A 17,573-nucleotide genomic window follows, 5' to 3' on the forward strand; every position below is an offset into this window, starting at 1 on the left:
CATGATTTAGGAAAAGAAAACCTCTTTCAGCTAAGGAGTGTGAATGAAACATGATGAAGCGTAGCAAGCATTGAAATTGGGAAGATGGGCAGGGGCCAAATTGCATTCGGCATCACAGAACATAACTCAAAATCAATCTAAGTGTAAAAGGCTATCACAGAAGATTTTTCAGTCAGAAAAATAATGTGATTCCAATTTACATTAAAAAAAATTGTTCCAGCTGCTGAATAGATATGCATAGGAAAGGGGCAACACAGGAAGGAGAGAAACCAGTTAAGTGACTGTAAAGGGTGAGGCCTAGGTGGGCGAGGGTTGTAGCTTTGGACATGGAATGATAATAATAGTGGTAATGACAGCAATTATCATAGCTAACCTTTACTGAGAGTCTATGATGTGCCACACCGTCCTGCCTAGACACTTTTTTTCCTCTGAAGGTTGTGAAGTTTATTTTGTGACTTTATGATGATTTATTTTGAGTGACATTAGGTTTACAACAAAACTGAGAAGAATGTACATAGATTATCCTTATACCTCCTGCCCCCCCCATGTGCATAGTCTCTATCGTTACGAACATCACTCACCAGAATTTTTTTTTTTTTTACCAGAATGATATATTAACATATCATAATCACCAAAATTCCAGTTTCCCTTAGGATTCACTCTTAGTGTGTGTTATACATTCTTCTTTTTTTCTTTTTAAAATTTTATTTTTAAGTAGTTTTTTCACCCAACATGGAGTTCAAACCTACAATCCCGTGATATTCACATGCTCAACTGACTGAGTCAGCTAGGCACCCCCAGTGTTGTGCATTCTGAACTTGAACACATGCATAATGAAATTTACCCATCATTATTGAATGATATCAAGTATTTTCACTGCTCTAAAACTCCTCTGTGCTCTGCCTGTTCATTTCTCTGGCCTTGTACCCCTGACAACCACTGATCTTTTTATCATCTCCATAGTTTTGCCTTTTCAGGAAGGTCATATAGTTGGAATATTAAAATATTTAGCCTTTTCAGATTGAGTTCTTTCACTTAGTAATATGAACTTAAGTTTCATCCACGTTTTTTCATGGCTTGATAGCTCATGTCTCTTTACCAGTTACTAATGTTTCATTTTCTGGATATACCACAATTTATTCATCCATTCATTTACTGAGGGACATCTCGTTTCTTCCAAGATTTGAGAATTACGAATAAAGCTGAGACACCTGGCTGCTTTAGTTGGTTAAACATCCGACCCTTGATTTTAGCTCAGGTCTTAATCTCAGGGTTCATGATATCTAGCCCAGTGTCAGGCTTTGCTATGACAGCAGTAGCTTGCTTGGAATTCTCTCTCTTCCTCTCTCTGCCCCTTCCCCACTCACACACACATGCACGTGCATGCAAATGCACACACTCTCAAAATAAATAAATAAACTTTAAAATAAAATTATGAACAAAGCTGGATAAACATCTGTGTGCAGATTTTTGTGTGGACTTAAGTTTTCAAACTCATTTTGGGTGAATACCATGGAGAACAATTGCTAGATCTTATCATATGCCAAGAGTATGATTACTTTTGTAAGAAATTGCCAAGCTGTCTTCCAGAGTGGCTGAACCATCTTGCATTCCTATCAGCAATAAACAAAATTTTCTCTTGTTCCACATCCTCACTAGCATTTGGTGTTATCAGTGTTCCAGATTTTGGCCATTCTGATAGTTACGCAGTGGTATCTCATTGTTTTAATGTGCATTTCTTTGATGACATATGACATGGAACATTTTTTCACATGCTTATTTCCAATCTGCATGTATTCTTTGTTCAGGCATCTTGTATCATCTTTAGCTCATTTTTTAACCAGGTTGCTTTCTTATTGGTCAATTTTAAGTGTTCTTTGTATATGTGGGATAACAGTCCTTAATCAGATATGTATTTTGCAAATATTTTCTCTCATTGTGTGGCTTGTCTCTTCATTCTCTTGACAGTGTCTTTCACGGAGCAGTTTATAATTTTTTATTGAAGTATAATTAACATACATATGGCTGATATTAGTGTCAGCCGTATGACATTGATTCAACAGTTCTATACACTACTCAGTGCTCACCATGATAGGTATAGTCACCATATGTCACAAAACAACATTATTACACTATTATTAATGATATTCTCTGTGTTGTACTTCTTAGTCTCTGTGGTTTATTTATTTTCTGACTGGAAGTTTACACCTTGTAAACGCCTTTATCTCACCCATACCCCTACCACCTCCCATCTAAGGAGTTTGCGCCTCTTTTAATTTTAATGAAGTCCAGTTTATCATTTTTTTAATGTTTATTAATTTTGAGAGAGTGTGATTGGAGGAGGGGCAGAGAGAGAGAGAGAGGGAGAGAGAGAATCCCAAGCAGGCTCCACGCTGTCAGTGCAGAGCCTGATGCGGGGCTCAAACTCATGAACTGTAAGGTCATGACCTGAACAGAAATCAAGAGTCAGATGCTTAACTGATGGAGGCCCTTATCAGTTATTTTTTTTTTTTTTTATGGATTGTGTCTTTGGTTTGTATCTGGAAAGTAATTGCCCAATATCCAAGGTCATCTTTGTTTTTTCCTACATATCTTCTAGGTATTTGTTTATAGTTTTGTGTTTTACATTTATGAAGAGTGTAAAGTCTGTACTTCCTAACCATTTCATATGTGAGTTATTACAATTAGTGTATGATGAAGAGATATAGATTAGCGAGGTTATCACTGCCTGTGTGTCCTGCTATTAGTGATAGGACAGAATAGGCATTAGGAAGCTTGATGTCACAGAACATGCTCTTAATTATAACGCTACACTATTGTGAAAGGGTGATCTGATTAGAAATAAGTTTTATGGTACTATATATAGAACTTGGAAACCTGTTGGAGATAGGAGGCAAAGAGAGGGGGGAATCAAAGAGTCAAAGATGATTCTGATATTTTTAAGTTAAAATTTCTATATGTGTATTCATTAACAAAAGTTGGACAAGAACATTTTATGAGTAGTATGATATTTAAAGTCATGGGTTGGAATAAGATTATCTACAGAAAGATGGTAGAGACAAAAAGGAGAGCCAACATTTCATTCCAAAAAAGAAACCCAACACTTGTGTGTGTGCTAGAGAAGGGAAAAAAGAAAAGGATATCAGGAGAAGCCAAAAGGTGGGAGTGTAAATCCAGAAACGTGTGAGAGCAGCTCACTGAGAGAGTTGACAACAGTTGACTATCACTGAGATGTTGGAAAATGGGGAATGACAAGCATCGTATTTGGAAACGGAGGTGGTATGTGTGCTGAGAGTGCTTGTTGCTATTGGCATGATAAACGCTTCTTTGTCTTTTCATGAAGGCATTTTTCTGGCACTAAAACAGACAAAGTCCTTTCTGATGTAGCAGAACTTCGTGTTTGTGTTTTCTCTGAAATGCACTAGCCTAAGAACTTTGCAGAACACACTTATTATTCAGTGTTTATCTCAAGTCACACATCTCCAAAGAAGAGTAGTACTTCCTTCCTCATTTATTTTTAATCCCATAACAGCATTTTATTTTTAAACTCTTTTAAATAGTGTATTTTTCATCCATCCTTTTCTCCTCATCTCCTGCCAATAGAATAGAGTCCACGGAAATTAGGAGCCAGTCTACCTGTTCAGTGTCGCGTCTCTAGCAGCTGTAGTATTACCTGAATAGAATGGTATTCTACAATTTGTATTAAATGAATGGATGAAATAGTAAAAAGTTCAGTTATTGTCAGGGATTTGGGGTGGGGGAGAAAGAGATGAATAGGTGAAACATAGAACACTTTTAAAGCAGTGAAACTATTTTGTATGATAGGATGAATGATATTATGCATTTGGTAAAACCCATAGAATGTATAATAGAGTGAACCCTAATCAAAACTACTGACTTTGCCTAATAATAACATATTCATATTGGCTAATCAGTTGTAACAAACGTAGCACATCAGTGCAAGATGTTAATTATAGGGGAAATTGAGGGGACATATATGGGGATGCTGTACTCCTCCACTTTCTGTGAGCCTACGACTGCTCTAAAATTAAATCTATTAATTTAATCAAAGAAAAAATAAAAAACCTGTGACTTTCCTATCCTCAGATCTTGTCTTCTTTCAAACTGTCTTCCACACTTTTCTTATAGTATTTTAAAATCTTGTGGTTCTCTCACTTAAAATCCTTGTAAGCCTCAAAATAAACACAATTAGGTTATAAAAAAAAAGTTTAAAAATCCGTGCCAGATGTTGTAAGTACTATTGCAAATAAGCCAATTATGCTTTTATTTTCCTATATTTTTAATTTTCAGGAAAATTATAAATTCTAGTTTTGGTGTAATAGAGCACCTTGTCTTTGTTTTGCTATTCATGTATTTGTATTACTTTCATAGTGCTTTTGGATTTTGGAGAAGGTAGTCTCTAAGCCTTAGTTTTTTTCTGTTTACTATTTTGGAGTGAACAAGTATATATTAACACTTTAATTAATATATATTTAATGTATTAAATATATTTAATGCATGTTATTTAAACATAATTCAAAATATAGAGATCTAAAATATAGATATAATTTATAAACTATATTTTATAAATTTAAAATATAATTATACTATAATTTATATCAAATTTATTTAATATTAAAATCAATTACAATATTTTAAAATCTGTATAACTACTATGCTATTAATCTATACAGTGTACTCTTTTATAATTAATCTTTTATGTGCATAATTCTTGCTACCCAAACAGGTTTGTAAGCTCACCTAGGGGTAGGAAGCCCACATCATGCTGGTACATTTTGATTTGTCCCCACCACAAGTGATCTCCTAAGATTTTCTGAATTTTAAAGTAGCTATCACTCTCCTCTGAACTCTTAATTTTAGCCAGTTGAGCACTAGTGATACAACATTGAACAAATACTGATTTCCTCCTCCTCTGTCCCTATGGAGCTTACCGTCTTGTGAAGGACGAAGATATAGACATCAAGTTAAAACATCTGAATGTTTAATGCTGAAGCTGTGATATGGCTTTGAAAAAGAAATTCTTATTGCTAAGGAATTGTGTGACAGGCTGATTTTAACTAAGAGCTTATCCAAGAAAACATTCTTGTGGCAAAGACAAATAAGTATAAATATTAAGGAGGAATAGTCATGAATTAGGCACAACAGGAAGTAAAAGATTTCAAGGAAGAAAGAATTGAATCTGCAAAACTATGGCAGGAGTAATCATAATGAGGAGGGGATCCTGAAAGAAATGCTTCTGACTGGGACAGAAGGGAGGTTGGGACACAGTGTGATGTGAGGTTGGAGCCTGAGAGGTGGAGATAGACTGGACAGGTCTTCTTATTAAGGGATGCAATCTTTTATTTTCTTAAACAAACAAAAAAAAAGTTTTCTAGGAGTAATGTAAAGCCACTGAAGGGATTTCAGCAAATGAGTATCATATTAACATTTGTGCTTTTATAAGATCACTCTGGTTGCAATATGAGAAATGATTTCAAGGATCAAGAGTGTGAAAAACCCTATAAGACACTATTATAGTAGTTCTAGCAAGAGGTAGATGGAATGATCTTTCTTAACTCCCTCTCCTCTATATTGAAGTCTTTTAGAAAGTGACCCAGACAATTCACCCTTAATGATATTCTCCTTGTCATTAGAAAGTGATGGGAATAGTTTACAATAAGGACAATTGCTTCTTACTGTATGTCATATCTCCTTTAATATCACACTTCATAACAGATGCTGCAGTCATGTGACAAATACTTTGTTAGTGACAACAAGTTATGATCACATGCATTTTTATATCTCATCTGCTTCTATTTTATATTTGAATATGTCTCAATTTGTTTCATAATGAGCTCTTATATAGTTTTCCTGTGTACTGTTGCTACCATCATGGCTGTATTTAAAAAGAATATTTGGAAGGAATATCTACAGATTGTATATCCAAAACAAGCAAAAATTAAAGTAGGTGCTGATAAATTCAAGGACAGTAACATATTTAAGATTGATTGCAAAACCTATCTAGGGCCTATAATCTGTAGATATGTTTCGGAAGACAGGAAAACAAGAATGGTGGTTTCACAGTATTGTTTCCGGCGGTGAGAATGCTTCTTGATTGTGTATGTAAAATACAATGTATTTCATTTTCCCTATGCTAAAAAAAATTCCAGGTGAAGAGAATTGTATTAAAATGCTTTAAAATGTCTGGTCTCCCTCTAAGTGCAACTGTAAACCATGTTAGCCAAACCAGTATTTCTGAACAAATTTTTTTTGTGTGCCTTTATCTACCACCTTACTTAATGATTGATCTGTCCTCATTTTTGCTTTGTTTCAATTTTCTTTGTACAGTCCTATTTAGAGAAGCCTTTCTTTATGTATAAATAATATAGTATTATTTTCTTTGGAGCAATATATCCTCTGGGTCCTTTCTCTCCCTAACTACCTATGGTCTGAATTGATTGATTGATTGATTCCTTCATTCCTTCATTCATTTGTTTGTCCATTTTACTTTTGTCTTGATCTTTAAAGTTCTGACATTAAGATCAGAGGTTTTCATTCTTTGTTTGAAGGCATAATATGATTAAATCTTTGGCCTATCTGTATATATTATGAATTATTTTGTTAAATATGAAACAAAAGGGAGTTTGCTTCAACATCTGATACCAGATTTATCTTCAATATTCAGGTATAGCTTTTTTCTGTAATTAAGGTGTTAATTACGTATTTATCTGGTAAATAGATTTACCAGATACGTATTTACGTATATACGTAAATTACGTAAATACGTATTTACCAGATACGTATTTATCTGGTAAATAGATTTAAATAAATGCCATTGATTTAATGGGATTTTCTCCTCATTCTTGAAACATTGAAAAAAAAGAAAAACTTTGAAATGTATCTCATTCCATTTTCCATGCAGTTATACCTCAAAAAACATAATCTTTCAGTCTACTTTGCTTTTCTTGTTAGGAAATTTATCTTCTTTATAAGGGACCATTTTTTCTTAAGAATCTGTTGATATCAAATGTGCCTGTGTTTCATGGGCATAAGAGCATAAATGTCTTCAAACTGACCACTAGAACTTCATCTCTGATTTTGTTTGGTCACTCAGAAAATAAAAGTTCTTCCAAACCATTTTCATCAAAAAAGGACTATAAAGTTAGTAATCATCCTGTCTACTCCATGATAACAACAAAAATAATGGAGTCTCTAAACTTTATTTAAAATTAAAACCTCTCTCCTACCTTTGGGTTGATTGCCTACCCTAAAAAAAGAAAGACAAAAGGTAGATTTTCTGTATGTTACCATTAGAACCAATTTGGCATTAGTTTCCTCGGGATGTGGCAAATGTTTATAGTTCTCTTAGAGGTATACTTTGAAGGGTTACTTAGAAAATTCTCTCCTTAAGAGGTCCTCTCATCCCTTCTTCCCTTGACATGTGCATATGTAACTCATCTAACTGGTCATTCAAGATTCCTCCCTCATTTCTTAAGCATTTGGCAATACTACCCCAACCTCTTTCTGCTGAGGTCCACTTGCCCCTTCTTTTGTTCCTCTTTGCAGTATTTGGCCAAATTTCTCTTATGTATAGTACTGGAAAGATGCCCCTTTGATCTACCATCAGTGGGAGTGCAGTTATTTTCAATTATACCCTGCTTTTCATTTAGCTGCCCAGCAGGCAGTTGCAGCTACAGCCTTTTGCCCTTTAAAAATCTCACTCGTGAGCTGACCCTCATCCAGTGTGTCACTAGACTGCTGGGAATACAATCAAGCTTGCTGGGTTATTTCTTTGAAGTTCCTCTCACTAAGATTAAGGTCAGAAGACAGCCATTCTACCCTGGTCCCCCTTGGGAGATGGGACTCACTGAATAGATCTTGTCAAAGAAATACTTTAATTCCCAACTTACCTCTTGGCTTTTCCAAATTCTCTGACAGGCTGGAGATGGTTGGTCAGATAATAGCAGTAAAACAGTTACGTTCTTGCCCATCTCCATGGCAAGTTGATGTGGTCTTGAAGCTCATAAAATGTGAGTTTTATAACAGAGACAAGCTAATATTGAGACAGAATCTCATTTTATAATTTTCCGTGTGTGTTTATGTCACATAAAAGACTGTTTTTATGTGTACTGCCTACATAGTAGGAAGTACCAAATCGATGCATAGATACACAGTAAGTGTTAAATCACATGTGAGAGCGTTAATACTGAGGTGGCACATTGTTTCCAGTGGTAGCCTGTGCTTACAAAACTGTGGACTCCTCTATCTTCTACTGGTGCCTTCCAGCAGCATGTATAAGCAAGGGAGTCTGGGTTGACCTTGTTGGGAACATAACAGGACAAAGAAACACTGAGAATGGATAAATGGAGAGTGTACCTGGAACGTAACAGCACACTTGGGTTCAAATTCCAACTCTTTTTTTCTTAGTGTAAGATATAAGGAATTCACTTAATTTCTTTGAGGAAAAATCACCAAGTTTTTAGTTATTTTCTCTAAGAGGGGTTAATGATATCTCTAGGATTGGGAAAATTAACCAAATGATAAACTTCTATACAATGAAAAGGGCAGACTTGCTGTACATTAGACTAAGAAATTTTGGCATACCTTCATAGACATGGAAGAACTACTGAAGGTACCTGATAAGGAAGACACAGAATGTTAATCTGCTAATATCATAAATGACAGGTTAGAGTAGGTGCAGACCGGAGGCCGAGAAATGTTAGGAAGCTATTACAATATTTCGCTTGTACACTAACAAGTAATAAATAGAGCTTGGATTGAAAAGAAAACCGTCCATTAACCTAGTGCAGGAATGGAAAATAGAATAGAGCACAGAGCATGTACTATTTTTCACATAAATTGGTATTTCCAAAATGCTTGCAGTATGCTTGAAATTATGGATGAGCTACAGCAAGGGAGTGAGTAGGTAGTCATTGTCCCAAAGTTATCCTCTTGGCACTCACCATTCCCAGATGTAGTTACAGCGTCTTGCTAATTTCTAAACTGTAGTCTGGACTCAGTCTGTGTCTGAGATCTGGCCACAAGAATGTGCTTGGTCCATGCTCAGGGTAGGTTGGAAGTATTCGGGAGTTAGTGCAGCCTGGAGCAGCCCTCAACCAATGTCAAGGGAAGAATTAGTGGATCCAGAGGTAGTCCTCCTTACCCCTTTAGCAGGATAATTCAGTAGTGCATCTATCCAGTCTCCCTGCATTTCCAGTGGCGATGTGCCAGGTTGCCATGGAGGTAACCTTTTCATTTAATGCAGTCCAAACTGGCTTTCTTTCCTTTCTGGTCTCACTTCTTCATTCTGTGACCAATGCTTTCTAAGATTACTTTTCAAATAAACTAACTATTTTCACTCAAATCTTTATTTTGGAGTCCACCTAAGATGAGGAAGGATGAGCGGTGACACAGCATTGTACTGACCTTAATGTGTCTTTATAATCTACTTAAGGAGTAAGAGTAACTTGTAGTTCTTTCTATTATATTTAGATATTTACACACCCCAGTAGATGTTCATTTCCTTGGGGCAAAACCTATGTAATACTCATCTGTGGTTTCTTTAGCATGTGACATAGTGTGCTGCCCAGGAAGATGCACACTAAATATTCTTGAAAGGACAAATCAATGAAGAACTAAACAGCTTCTTTAATACAAACACTGCTCTTGGTTGCTGTAATCGACTGATAACCTTTGCATTCCAACCTTTCTCGTATGATTTTCCTGCCAGGTGCATCTACTTTATTCAGGAATTGGACTTCACCTTTTCTTTTGAACTTAGGCAATATTATTATAATGCATATGCAGCAACTCAACAGAACAAAACACACAACTGTCCAGAGTTAGGCTGATAGCAGATTCATCATAGCTCTTTTTCTGTGGCCTTTAGTGTATATTGACAAAATCATGAGTTAAATGCCAGACTTTCAAATGTAAAGCCAAACTGTTTCCTATTACTGACTAAACAATGCTTGTGTTAGGCATTTCAGACTGATACTTCATTCCACAGCAATTGGTTTACTGCTCTGTGCACGCAGTTTCAGGAATCCATCCTGATTCCAACAGGAAAACAAGGCTTACTGTTTTGAATGAAGCTGGAATTCTCTCCTCAGTTGAGGACACTAATGTGAAGATAAAACAGATTTAGAACCCAAAATTGGCAGAAAGTATTCCCTGCAGACTTACTCAGTACTGTCTGCCATATGCAGCAATCTCTCAATTCATGTGTTCACCATGCTTGATTGAGAGCTGGCTAACGAAGTGGCAACAATCCACTTAATTGATATGAAGGAAGGAAACACCATACACACAGGTATAGAACACTAAGACATTCTTCAGAAGATTGTTTTACCTTCAAACCATAAAACTATGCTTATACGTTCAGGAAAATATAAATTAGGATAGGAGGAAACATAAAGTTCAATGTGACATGTGAGCTTTATTTAATAGGCTATAAAACATAGCATTTGTGTGAAATAATTATTTCTAATCACCTCACTACAAAGAAAGAACAATATTCATTTATAGGCTGTTTTATGGTTAGATGATACTTAAAAAAAAGCTGGTGCATGTATTAATTGATAGTTAAATTTGCAGTGGGTTGGAAAAATATTACTTTTCTGTCAGAGCAAATATATAGCATTGGATGACCTCCATAATGCATGTTGGACCAATTCTCATGATAGGAGAACTTGAGGAAGTTTCTAGGAATGGCTGGCCTTTCATTTCCCTCCGTGATGTGAGGAGAAACACAGACTAGCCTCCAGGCCAAGAGCAGAATGGCCCAGGTATAGTGCTGATCTGCTATTTTCATAGTCTCACAAGAGTACTCTGCTCATCTGAAGTCATATTGGTGGGCACACTCCCTCATGCCCAGATTCAGTCATTAAGGAACCACTCAGGCCTCTCTGCAGCTGGCTCAGAGCATGTGGGATTTTTCCTAGACTCTTTGCGTAAAGTGCAACTGGCTGAAAAGTGAATTTTCTCTTGCAGGCTGCATCCAAACAGAGCAAGTGGAGTGGAAAAGGAGAGAAATCACCCAGTTGTCCGTAAAAACTTGGAGTTATTATCAAAGCTTAAACCCATAATTGACTTCTCTTGTCTCTACTTTCTTAAAAGCCCTAACCTATCATACTTAGGGCAAAAGGCTTTTATCCTGACAGAGGAACATGAAAGAAGAGAAGTGTTATTCACAGAGGATAGGAAAAAAGACAAAATTCTTGGTTTTCTAAGAAACAAATTCTCCACTAAGGAATAGATTCTTTATTTTAGAAAACTATGGGGTCATCCTTCCAGCTGTATCATTTTAAAGATGTAAAATCTGAGGCTGGGAGATTTTCAAATGTCCAGTGTTATACGTGCCCAATGTCATCCAGCTGCCAACTGTTGGAGTTTGGATTTGTTTATGTCTGCTTTATAGGAAAACCTTTCCTGGAGAATTGTTTTTGCCGACTTAAAGAAAAAGAAATTGAAAATTAAATTTGGATGGTATAGTCAGTTCTATTAGATCATTGTCATAGAATTAGATCATTTTTGAACAAAAAAAAAGGATCTTCAAAGATACGTATTATAACGTTATCATTGCAAAATCCAAAATATATAGCCCCACATAATTTAGTGATTTTCAAGGTAATAAGAAAATCAGAGTAAGACATTCCTGATTCTCAAACAAACTTTCTGCCCTCTAAACACAAAACAGTTGGTGTACCTGGAATGTATTTTTTTCTCTCTCTTTGGCTGCAAAATTTAGAAAAATTTTAGGAAATTATGAATATTTTATTAAGAAGTAACGATGAATTTCTACTTAGAATCCATATTTTTGGAAATTGAAATGGTAATTATAAAGAAATAGAGGTTGTAGGCTTCCACAGAAGCATATGACTGATTAATAAAAACACAAAGTCCTAGGTTTTATCTCCATGAATGTGAGATAAGAGATATTAAACCCAGTGAGAAAGAAAAGTAATGTAGTGAAACACTTAGACTAAAGATTTAGTATGCTGCCAAAATTCCTGATGTTTTCCCAAAACAATTAATAAATCTGCTCAACCTTGAATGTTCCAAGAAACCCAGATGGGTAGAGAAATCAAATTTCTAGAAGCAGCCTGAGAGAAATCTAGAGTCAAATCCATTCCCTCTGCCTTTTACTTTAAATGTAGACAGATCATGTAATTTATCATCCAAATCAGCATATACTTTGACAGGTAAAAGGTTTGCTAATGTTATTTCTTGGGTATGACATCTGTAAATCAGAACCAAAATCTGGGACATCTGTGGTCTATGATAGCCCTATCTAAATGCCATGTGGTATGGCTGTTGAACATTTGGTAGAAAATGCTGGCCCACTGCTAGGTCAATGGCATCTATTGTATTTTGTAGTTGGGTAACAAGTGAGGGTGATTCTATTGCCTCACTGGTATTTTGTCTAAGTCAGTCTAGATTAGTATCCTCACTTTTTTTTTTTTTTCAGTGATTTCATTTCCCTTCAAAACTACCTTCCAGGTTTGTAAGCATCTGCATATAATCTGGATTTGTATTCGTATCTTTGTTTGCTACCTCATAGATGGAACATGAAGAATGTGCTTCTCTTTGGGAGATAAACATTATGTACTGTTCTATAAGCCATGTGTCTAATTACCCTTTCTTTCTTCCCCTCTGTTCACTGTGGTTTGCTCAGTGTAGATGAGCACTGAACTCCAGGGTGATTGTTAAATAGTCCAAACTGTTTCTTTCCTACATCTATTCTGAATGTTATACAGTGTTGTCAGTGACTTTGGCAACCTGTGTTCAGCTTACTCAACGATGCTATACTTTCTGATTTGGGGAGAATTTACTTTTTTTTTTTTAAGGGAACCACACAAAGAAGTCTGCCATCTTTAGAAATGTCAAACGCGGTTTTCGGATACATTGCTCACCAAAGAAACACACACATACACAACACATTTGTATGTACATATACGATGCACAGGGATATAATGACACACATGCTAAAATTTTTTTTTTCAGAGTATCCCTTTATTTTGGCAACTTGTCATATTATAAATCATAACTTATTCTGTATTTTAGTTTCAAGTGTTCTTTGGCTTCAGGGACAGTCTGCATAGAATATCATCACTTGACTATAATATATATTTTCCTAGATATTTAAGTGGGAGATTAATCTTTGTGCAGTGGGAGAGTGAAGAATAGTTAGTAAAATGTTTAAGATTTTGTTATTTTAAATAATGAATACTTGTACATCTGTTTGCAGTTTAATGCTTTGATATGCACAATCTTATCAGAGGAAGCAGTCAATGAACAGCGATTTCTCTGGAAATAAAAAAAATACTACTTGATATGATCACATGTATTCTGTTTAATCCCTTTCTCATTCCTTGCTTCCTTCCACCCATCCTCCCTCCCTCGCTCCTTTCTTTTTTTCTTCCTTCCTTCCTTCCTTCCTTCCTTCCTTCCTTCCTTCCTTCCTTCCTTCCTGTTTGCTGTGGTTTACTCAGTGAAGATGAACTCTGGCGTGACTGTTAAATATGGTACAATACTCTCTGTTGTGATCAGCATTTATAAAGGAAGCTTTAAAAATCCAGATAGAGGCAAAACTCATACTTTAGAGAAAAGTGGTGGCAGTGACAGCTTCAAATTGTGAGAGTTGGCTCTGTAATTGAAATCACATGTTTCATCTCAATTTCATTTGCATGGGCTACAGGCTATAATTAACATCAAGTGGCAAGACAAGATCACATACAATAGAATTCTGGAGTACAATCAGGCCACCAAAATTGAAATAAGCCTTTCTGTTACTTAGCTACACAATCCTGACTCTGTGCAGCCATGGAGAGTTGACTATGGTGTATGTAAAGAACAGCTGTGTGTAGAGTGAAGTCAGGATACACCAAATTCACCACTAAATTTAGTGGTAAATACTATGTCATTTTATCATGACATTCTTTCTCTTGTCTTTCTAAGCTTGATGCCTAAATTCTTCAGTAATCTGGCCTTACAATTTAATTTCTCACAAACTTCAACCATATATGTCATGCATATAGCTATAACAAGAACTCCATACTGAAAAGAAAATAAGGTGAAGTCAACTTTGCTTCTGTTTCATCTTTTATTTCATAGGCAAGAATGCACCATGCCTGCTCCTTTCCTTCAATAACTCCCTATGCATTTGGACTAATTCTTACTCATCTTTAAACTTTTTTTTTAATCTTTATTTTTGAGAGAGAGACAGAGTGTGAGCAGGGGAGGAGCAGAGAGAGAGGGAAACACAGAATCCGAAGTAGGCTTCAGGCCCTGAGCTGTCAGCACAGAGCCCAATGCAGGCAGGGCTCGAACACACAAACTGTGAGATCATGACCTGAGCCGAAGTCGGACGCTCAACCAACTCAGCCACCCAGGCGCCCCTCTTACTCATCTGTGAATATTCAATCCAACCATCACCACTTCTGGAATGGTCTTGCCAGGCATGCCTCCCACTCATCTAGGTTCCCTCCTTCTAGTATTGCATTTATCACACTGTACCGTTATTATCTGCCTAACTTTGAACTATAAATCCTTGAGGTTTTTTTTCTGTTATTTTTCTATTCTTATTTCACAGCACAATATCTGGTTCATATAAGGGGATAATTAAGTGCTTATCTAATACATAAATGGCTTCCTCCCTCTTCTTCTGTGCCAAACACATAGCATGTATTGAGTTCATTCAATTTGTTTCTACATCAACATGTAAAATGTTTCATATTTCAAATAACATTCAAATTTTAGTGTTTGAAGACTTTTAAAGGTTGGAAAGCTTCTAAAAAGAAAGAGCATAATGTTGGAATATTAAATGAGACTTGGCAAAGTTTGGAAGCAGCGGTGAATTTTCAAGGTCTTTGTTTTTTTAACCCATCAAGCAGAGGGTATATTTCTATCTTTCTAATGAATTGTTATGATTACTGAATTCAGATTGAATGACACTGTATCCACTCATAAGCAATTCCTCCTCAGAGGATGCCTGGGGTAATGTGTAGATAATTACTTCTAGCTGGTTTGGTCTAATCATATGCATGCCTTGGACCCCAGATTGGAGTTCTTGAAATGCTAGTTGCTTCTCAAGAGCCTTCTTCATTGATTTAATGGGATGTGAATGGGGTTATCTCTCAGGACTATTCTTCCTTGTGTTATATCTACATGCCATATAATTGAATCTACAAGTGGTCTTGGTAGGTCTAACTCAAAGCATAGAGATACAGTGGGTGTGTTTCTTATTTACTGTAATCTTGCCAAGAATTCTCTGTCAGTGACATATGAAATCTGTCCTTAATATTTTTGTGACATGTTTTATTGGTAGAGTCCCTTTTTGTAAAGACTTCATGAAAATCAACTCACTTCAGTCAAAAGATACCACTGGAGTATGATTGTCACAAAGTAGAAAAACTCCAGTTTTTTTCTCCATATAATTAATGAACAAATTGTTCATTTTTAAAGTATTCAAACTAATAAACAGAGAAGGGGCAATAAAATTATGTTATCACCATTTTAAAAGAACTAATAAAATATCTACAAAATGATTCACAGAGGCTAACTAACATGAAGATACACATAACACATTATGTAACATCTCATGAAGGTATAATGCTGAAACATTGATGCCCAAATAAAATCAAGCCTAGAGGTGATCAGGTCTCAATTTTTTCTTTCTTTCTTTCTTTCTTCTTTTTTTTTTTTTTTTTAACTTTCTTTTTTGTTTAAGTTAACCAGGATAGGTTTCTTTCTTTCTTTCTTTCTTTCTTTCTTTCTTTCTTTCTTTCTTTCTTTTTTTAATGTTCATTTATTTTTGAGAGAGACAGAGACAGAGACAGAGCACAAGCAAGGGAGAGGCAGAGAGAGAGAGGGAGACACAGAATCTGAAGCAGGCTCCAGGCTCTGCTGTCAGCACAGAGCTCCCTCAATAGGCAGCTTGAACCCACAAACTGTGAGATCATGACCTGAGCCAGAGTCTGGCGCTTACCTGACTGAGCCACTCAGGCACCCCAAAGGTCTCAATTTCTAACAACCAATGAAGATATATGGGAAAATATATACTGAAACTTAGAGATACAGTTAGTAAAATCTAGGCTGTATGAATCGTTACTATTAAGTAAAATATAAACAATCTGATTTCCCCAGAAAATACCTTGCAAAAAAAGAAAAGTAAGATGGTTGGAGAACCTAAAGATCAACATTGCCCATTAGAAATAAAACGTAAGCCACAGGGGCACCTGGGTGGCTCAGTTGGGTGATCAGCTCAGGTCATGATCTCACATTTTGTGGATTGGTGCCCCGCTTCCAGCTCTGTGTTGATGGCTCAGAGCCTGGAGCCTGCTTCGGATTCTGTGTCTCCCTCTCTCTCTGCCCCTCCCCACTTGCTCTCTGTCTGTCTGTCTCTCTCTCTGAAAAATAAATAAACATTAATTTTTTTTTAATGTAAGTCACAAATGCAGCCACAAGTATAATTTTAGATTTTCTATTAGACGCATTAAAATATGTTTTTATAAAGTGAAATTAATTTGAACATATTTTATTTAAACATATATATATGTATATATGTATATATATAGATATATATACATATATATTTATATATATAGATATATATACATATATATTTATATATATAGATATATCACACATACATATATGTGTGTGTTTGTATATAAAACTCATTCTAAGAAATTGGCTTACACTATTCTGGAAGCTCGGTAGGAAAGTCTAAAATCTGGAGGGCAGGATGGCAGACTGGGAACATCTTGGGACGGGTTGATGCTGTAGTCCACAGGTAGAATTTCTTCTTTCTCAGGGAAACCTCAGTTTTACTCTTAAGACCTTATAACTAATTGGATGAGGCTTATCCAAATTCTGCAGAGTACAATCTCTTTTCCTTAAAGTCAAGTGATTGCATATGTTAATCAAGTATAAAATACCTGATAGCAACACTTCGATTGTTGCCTGATTGAATAACTGCATACTACAGCCAATCTGAAATGACAATAAAACTAGCCATCATACCAGTGAAACATTTATAGGGAAGTTATAAGTATAAACTGAAATTTAGGTTCTAGGAGTGCTCATTGCTACTGGGTTGACCATTCTTTTTAGGCTCTTTCAGCAGACAGATTTATAAAATATATATATATTTTTAAAAGAAAATACTTTGCATTTGGACTGATACTTCAGGTTCAGGGTTGTGATCTTTCTATCTATTAACTTTTCAAATTTTGTAATATTCCTTACCTTTTTTTTCTCATACTGGTATTCCCAGTTGTCAACCACATTATCATAAGTATTAATTTTCTGTATCTCAAATGCACATTTAGACTTAAAGTTAATATACCAACACTACCACCAAGAATGGCAGTAAGTGATATCACCAAGATGGTGATATATGTTTCTCTTGACTTCAACCTCCCTCATGAGAAGAACATGTAACTATTAAAGAACATGACATTACTGAGAGAATCCTAGAACGTGGGGGTGATGATGAAGTACCCCCTCCTCTCCACACACACCACAGAGACCAATACAGACTGCATTAGAAGAGTAGGAGAAGTGGCTAA

This window comes from Puma concolor, chromosome C1 (genome assembly GCF_028749965.1).
Source record: "Puma concolor isolate L17-30 chromosome C1, mPumCon1.1.hap2, whole genome shotgun sequence".
Lineage (NCBI taxonomy): Eukaryota > Metazoa > Chordata > Mammalia > Carnivora > Felidae > Puma > Puma concolor.